Source organism: Limulus polyphemus, unplaced genomic scaffold (assembly GCF_000517525.1).
Source record: "Limulus polyphemus unplaced genomic scaffold, Limulus_polyphemus-2.1.2 Scaffold1815, whole genome shotgun sequence".
NCBI lineage: Eukaryota > Metazoa > Arthropoda > Merostomata > Xiphosura > Limulidae > Limulus > Limulus polyphemus.
The window spans coordinates 72580-80066 of NW_013667425.1; the positions used below are offsets into that span (position 1 = coordinate 72580).

Consider the following 7487-nt stretch of genomic DNA (forward strand, 5'->3'; position numbering starts at 1 on the left):
ACTGTTGCTTTAAGCTCTTTCGAGAAATATGCTGAAAAACAAAACAAAACAACAACAAAACCTTAGCAACAGTAGTGTTCTGTTGAAGGTGGAATTACTGCTCTAATTTTCCCCCGTTGCTACGAAGATTAGAGCAGAACTGAACGTTCAACGATGAGCAAAATCGGTACGTAGCTAAGGGAGAAAATCAATTTAAACAGAATCAAAGCTATTCAGCTCGCCCGCCCCGGCTGCTAGATGAACGCGTCACCCATTTTGTAGTACAGTGGCGCCTCCAGTGGTCAATATTAGAGATGAGAGAGCCGATAAGGTATACTTGCTGCTTGCAGGGATATTATAACAGTCCTGTAGCAACAGCAGGACCAAGACGCAAGGAATACTGCTGGGAAGGGAGATTATCATCACGACTTCGCGCCTAGTACAACAGCTGACCCCTTTATATTGTATATTCTGACAAATAGAGAAAAGAAAATCTACAGGAGAGACTAAAACAACATGGTTCTTAAGCCTAATGGAATCTGATCGAACGGTAAACAGGTGTTAGGTTAGGTCCATCTTCTTTGGCTCCTGTGCGGAACTTCAAAGCTATCGAGAAGAAGGGTGGAGGCGGAAAAACAAACATTACAGGAGGTAGGTGTAGAATATACATTTAGAATAATGATCGTTTCACAAAGGAATTTTCCTGCTCTGTGAATACGAGTTCCCGAGGGATGTTTATCACTAAGCTGAATTAATTGAACTGAAATTACCGAGCCCACACATGTACACATGAGTAGGTAACCATGTTATTATTTTTAGGAAAATGAGTTTAAAAGAAAAAAAAAGTGTTATTCATACATATGCACGCGCAGCAATGAGTAAATTCTTTGAAGGGCAGTGTTACACAAGAATATCGGAGTTCAAATAATGGAAACTATTTAGTTGTGAGGGTTCGACATGTATGAACGTGCAAAATCATCGAACAATTCCGAATTCATAAGTTTATGGACTTAATGATGTTGTTTAAACAAAAATCGGACGAATAGGTGTTCAACATTCGTATTAAACTACCATAACGTTTACTTTGCAAACAATAATTTGGTATTTTGAATCTACTTGAAAGCTTGAAATTTAGAGGCATTTAATTTAATCAAAATTTGTGTTTGATTTTTTATTCATGGTGTTTCTAAATATCATTTAAAGTCATCGCCGACGTATTTAACTTTTATTAAAACATGCTTTTCAAATGATTAATAAACTAGTAGAATTTTCAAGATATACGTGTTTTAGGCTTAAAAGATTTAAGCTTGATCATGATTAATCAGGCTTATAAGTTAAGATCCCTAACCGTCAAGCGCATAAAATTTATGCATATATATATATATATATACAAAAACACAGTGTTTTAACTATGGTTGTGTATTTTTTATTTTTTAGTAAGAAATCAACATTTTTCATAGATAACTGACAAATACAAAATCAGAATACTGAAAACATTGGAAGAACATTGTCTACTTAGTATTTTCACGAGAAAATATTTTTATTACTAAAATTTGGACATAAGGAAAAAAACAAACTCAGTTTCCTTCTAAGGAATTATTTCTGAAAATAACCATTTATTTAATGAAACAAATTTATGACTGAATTTATGTTTTAATGAAGTGACGTAATTGAAATCTAGTGTTTGAATTATTCTATAGAAAATTATGAAAATAATGCCTATTTCATTAATCAGTGATTTATACATAGTTTTATATTTTAGTAAAAAAATCACTGCTTTTTATAAATGACTGACAAATACAAGGTCAGCATAACCAAAAAGCCAGACGACACTGCGATATGTATTACTAAAATATGTTAGAAATTTAGGTTATTTTAAAAACATAACTTTCGACACCAGTTAGTGTTTTTACTAATGACAAGTCTTATATATTAGTTTTAACTTTAGATTTTAACAAGTGTTTAATCGTGTATTTCAGTGTTTCATAACTTGGTAGTATTTGTTCACAATTAGATATATATACATACATGAAATACAATAAGAAAATCTATAGATCAGTTCTTAAAGATTTAGATATTTGTAATTTTGTTATTAATATTATTTTCGTTGTGAGCAAATTGGCTCTGTGGTGGAGTTCTGGACTTTGGAGCTAGTGAGTCGGGTTCGAATACCTGCGATATCACAAAATATTTCCTGCATTTTAAGTTGTAGAAGATAGTCAGTTCCTTGGCGTGGGTGGTGTTCAGTAGTTCAAAGTTAGGAACGGCAGCAGATAGGCCTTACTAGCTTTGCCATAAATACAAATTCAATGCCATTTTAAGAAAATATATATATATATATTTACAGAAGACAGTCAAAAGTACGTAAACTTGTTTTGTTCGGTATATCTATGACACAAAAAGAGAACTTTCCAAAGTTCTTTTCACTATAAAGACAAACTTAAGTAATAATGATGACTCGCTGGAGTTTACAATTAAGTTTCTGAGTAGTGTCGTATAGTCTGTAAGAAAGTCACGTGAGCTTAAAAACGATCATCTTTGAAATATTCACTAAAAATACATATTAAAAATATCCGTTAGAAAAGATTTGAGTTGTTTTAGAAAAAGTAATATGTTGGTAGTTCTGTCGTACTTAAAATATTTTTATTTAATCAAATAATTAATACTCATGCAACAGAATGTTCTGAAAAGTTACACTAGTTTTGAAAAGGTTGACAAGAATCTCTTCAATTAACAATGTTGTTGTAAAAAACACAAAAACGACATAAAACTTTAAAACATATATTGTGAAACCGCAAATTTGCGGGTATTTCCGCATGGATCCAACAAACTTCCATACCAAATTTGGTTAAGATCCATCCACAGGAGGGGAGGTAGTGGTAGAAAACGCAAAATTGCCTATAAAAACCGCAAAATGCAAAACTGAAACTTTGTATGTATCTCCCCATGGACCTAATGAACCTCCATACCAAATTTGGTGAAGATCCATCCACATCCTGCGAAGTAGTTACATGGACATACAACAGACAGTACTATTATATTTTTATAGATTTATTGGTTCTCTTGAAGTATTGTGCGTCATATTTTTAGATCAGAGCTACGTGTTATTATACTTTTACCATAAATTGATCTTAAATGTTAAATAATAAAATAACAATGGGAGTTAAGTGTGGCTTAATGGTTAGCGTGCTGGTATGTGGTCCAAGCTTCGAGCCTGCGATATACCGCTGAACGTGCTTTACACTTTCAGCTGTTGGTGTGTTATAAAAGTAACAGTTAATCATCCACCTATTGGATTAAGAGTAGCCGTGCACTGGGTGGTGCTGACTGGTTGTCCCTCCTGTTGTTTCAACAGTTCAAAGTTAGGGACAGCTAAACCTGATCCTAGGTGACATTGACCTGAATATTTAGACCATGTATTGCTTAAGGTACATATCAGGGTGAATATACCAAATAAGGTGAAACAACAGAGTATTAACTCCCAGTGCTGTATTTACAACTGCGATTCAAAAAAATGTTAAGGTTCTATGCAAGTCAGACCTTTGACATGTTTGGTAACCCTAAGACATTTATTGTCTTAATGTACTTCTTTAATGCCAAATTTTCTAGCTGCTTTTAACACCCTTAACAACAACAAAATAAAAAAAAATATTATTTCATGTTAAGTTTAATCCCATTAATGATAAACTTTGTAAGTTACAGAGCTTAGAAACGATAGCGTTTGGAAAAACTTTTTTTTTTAGAATATTAGCAGTTAATGTGGTGTAATACCGCTTGTCGTTTAAAGTTTATATTTAAATCGAAGTGCTTTATTCATTGTTAATTGTTTTATATTGTTCCTCTGTGAGTCAGCGGTATGTGTACGGTATTACAACGCAAACATCCATGGTTCGATATTCTGTGGCGAACAGAGTGCAGGTAGACCATTGTGTAGTTTTTCACTAACAAAACAACTGTTTTTTATATTTTGAAACTGTTAAGTAGTAATATTCTCTTTTTACGTGTATTTAATGTCTTTTTTTTCTATCCTGCGTTAAAAAATTTATTTTATTGTCGTTATTAAAGTGGCGTACAAATAATAAATAACGAATTCGTAAACTGACAGTTTCAATATTTATTGAGTATACATATACAAGATATCAGTGATACTGAGAAATTGATAGCTGTGTTTTATTTTCAATCTGTCATTTTAATCTTGTCTTTTCCTTTTCCTAAAGGTTAGTTTACCAACTTATTCAATCACAAAAAAAACAAATGTCGCGAAACTCCAGTACACATGATTCAACTTATATAAAGCTACGAAACATGTACATTTAAAACTAAAATTTACTAATTGAATTATAAGACTACATACGTTTATTTAGATAATAAATAACAACTGTTAGTCGAAATTTTTTTAGGCATCATATTTTTCTTCAATCGCATCCTGTTTCATATGACAGCCCTTTTCAACATCTCCCCTTCATGCAAGCGAGCTAAAGAAGAATAACGAGGTCCAGAAGAAATCCCTCACCCCACCCTCACGCACACACTACTTTAAAACAGTTCTCCAAAACACATCACTACTAATCAACTACAATGGAAAATTTATTATCTCATTAGAATAATTGTTTTGTCGAGGTGGATTATCGGCTTATCATGTTTTATACTCATGTATCGGGAGCAGTTATTTCTCATCGGTACTGTCTTATATTAATTAACCAGGGCAGTTATCAACATTGTATTGTCTTATACTGATTAACCAGGGCAGTTATCAACATTGTACTGTCTTATATTAATTAATCAAGGAGTTATCAACATTGTACTTTCTTATATTAATTAACCAGGGAGTTATCAACATTGTACTGTCTTATATTAATCAACCAGGGCAGTTATCAACATTGTACTGTCTTATATTAATTAACCAGAGCAGTTATCAACATTGTACTGTCTTATATTAATTAACCAGGACAGTTATCAACATTGTACTGTCTTATATTAATTAACCAGGGCAGTTATCAACATTGTACTGTCTTATATTAATTAACCAGAGCAGTTATCAACATTGTACTGTCTTATATTAATTAACCAGGGCAGTTATCAACATTGTACTGTCTTATATTAATCAACCAGAGCAGTTATCAACATTGTACTGTCTTATATTAATTAACCAGAACAGTTATCAACATTTTACTGTCTAATATTAATTAACCAGGGCAGTTATCAACATTGTACTGTCTTATATTAATTAACCAGAGCAGTTATCAACATTGTTCATTTAGATTTCTCATTGTAGCAGAGTTCTGAGAATTCTTTCTTACACTCAAATATTATTTTTCGTTTTTTTTCTGAAGATTTTATTAGATGGTCCCATTTAAACTTCTGTAGATAGGGTACACCAGTATCTTATCTGATGATACACCTGCTCTAACAAATGGTTATATGAGCAAACTTAGTTTAAAGGTCTAAAGCCACTGTGGTTGAAGCTTAGCTAACAGAGATAATAATAATAAAAAGTTTAAATATGGTTTGATCTGCAAGAGACATCCGATTAGGCTTAAAAGCGTGCACAGAGTTTTAGTGTTAATAACGTTTTCATTAGAACGAGTTGTTTAACAACTTATAGAGGGTTGTGCATTTGCACTGATTAGAGAAGTATGTCAACACACTCTGTACATCCATCAAGTCAGCGGTTTGTTTAACTAAAGAACATATTAAAATATGGTACGAACAACTTTCTGTAAAAATTAGACTGTGAAAGTACACACACACATATATATACATAGAACGTTGAACAATTGCATAACATTATTGAATACATAGCTCAACTTTAGAAATATAATTTCATAATAGATTCTTCTAGATTAAAAAGGTTTTGACTGAACACTGAAATTAGTAATTTTTTTCTATGCTTTTTCTTCGTAGTGATAGGTGTTGTTTAAATCGGAATCTCAAAATATAAGCATTAGGTGCCGTGTGTTACTTCTAAATATTATATCCAGCACATCCTGTTTGCTTGTATTAGCGTAATGCTACACAGTGAGCTGTCTACTTTATTTCTACCGAGAGGAATCGAACCCCGGATTTTAGCGCTGTAAGTCCGTATGTTTATCGCTATAATCCACTGGGAAGGGGCCTACCATTAGGTCTGTTTCTCTTATGATTTTTTAGGTTAGATGAGGTAGAAGTAAATACTCCAGTACTGTTTTATATAGTTAAGCACGAAGCTACACAATGGGCTATCTGTGATGCGCCCACCACGGATATGGAAACCAATTTTTAGCGTTATAAGTCCGCAGACTTTCCGCTGTGCCACTGGCGAGGGTGGTGGTGTTCCGTTACTGATAAACAATATTTACAAAATTATGTGCTTACCTAGTGAAGCGATTTTAAGAGCATATTATCCATGATGCTATAGTTATTAGGACTTGTTAAGTGATGGACTGAAAACAAAAGGAAAATAGAATTATTTTCAGGATGTTTTAATAATGTCTTCTGTGTTTCATCGTTTAAAAAATGTTCTCGAAAAAAGTCAGGGCCCCCCAGTGGCACAGCGGTATGTCTGCGGACTTACAACGCTAGAAACCGGGTTTCGATACCCGTGGTGGGCAGAGCACAGATAGCCCTTGTGTAGCTTTGTGCATAATTAAAAACAAACAAACAAACAAAAAGTCAGGATCAATGTATAATTTTTGTAGTTTTTTTCCCTCAAAGATCCACTTTGAACGTGCTCTACCAAATTTTCTCAAGAAGGCGCGTTTTATTTGTGTTCTACAAAAATGTTTTTTTAGAAACTTCGCTTTAAGCGTGTTCTACACAAGTGATATAAGAAAATTCGTTTGAAGTCTGTTATAGAAAAGTGTTTTTAAAAATTTACTTTAAGCATGTTCTACAAAAGTTTTAGGGAAATTTATTTTAAGCGTGTTCTACAAACGTTTTAAGGAAATTTATTTTAAGCGTGTGATACAAAAGTGTTTTGAGAAAATACACATTAACCGTGATCTACAAGAGCGATATAAGAAAACTTGCTTCGCGTCTGTTTCTACAAATGGGTTTTAAGAAAATTCGCCATAAGCGTCTTCTACAAGAGCGATTTAAAAAGATGCACTTTAAGCACGTTCTGTTCCACAAAACTGTTTCATTTTTCACAACGTAGAAAAATCATATTTCTACCTTTGGCCATACACTTAATTCTAACAGCGATTTTAGGATAAACATTTCAGAACGAAATCATTACACAAACTTCACATATTTGTTTACCGAGGAAACATTGAAGGCTGTAATCCAAGTTTTGGAGGAATTTCAAAGATTGTTATTGTTTCTGCTTTTGTGTGTGAATGTGTGAAAAGAGTTAATAAAATATTATCCAAGCTACTTTAACACAGAAGTCTCTAGGGGAATGTCATTTTCTACACTGTCAGTTTTATCTTAAAGATACAAAGAGATTTCTAAGGGAATGTCATTTTCTACACTGTCAGTTTTATCTTAAAGATACAAAGAGATTTCTAAGGGAATGTCATTTTCTACAC

The 7487-nt window shown here is 32.9% G+C and overlaps 1 protein-coding gene across 1 annotated transcript in view; it reads left to right on the plus strand.

Annotated features, from left to right (window-relative positions):
* Nucleotides 1-311: 311 nt before the first annotated feature.
* Nucleotides 312-7487, plus strand: part of LOC106465034 (membrane metallo-endopeptidase-like 1) — a 71261-nt gene continuing 64085 nt past the window's right edge. Inside the window, exon 1 of the mRNA XM_022392850.1 lies at nucleotides 312-630. The gene's annotated coding sequence lies outside the window, so the exon portion shown is untranslated. The remainder of the gene's footprint in view (nucleotides 631-7487) is intronic.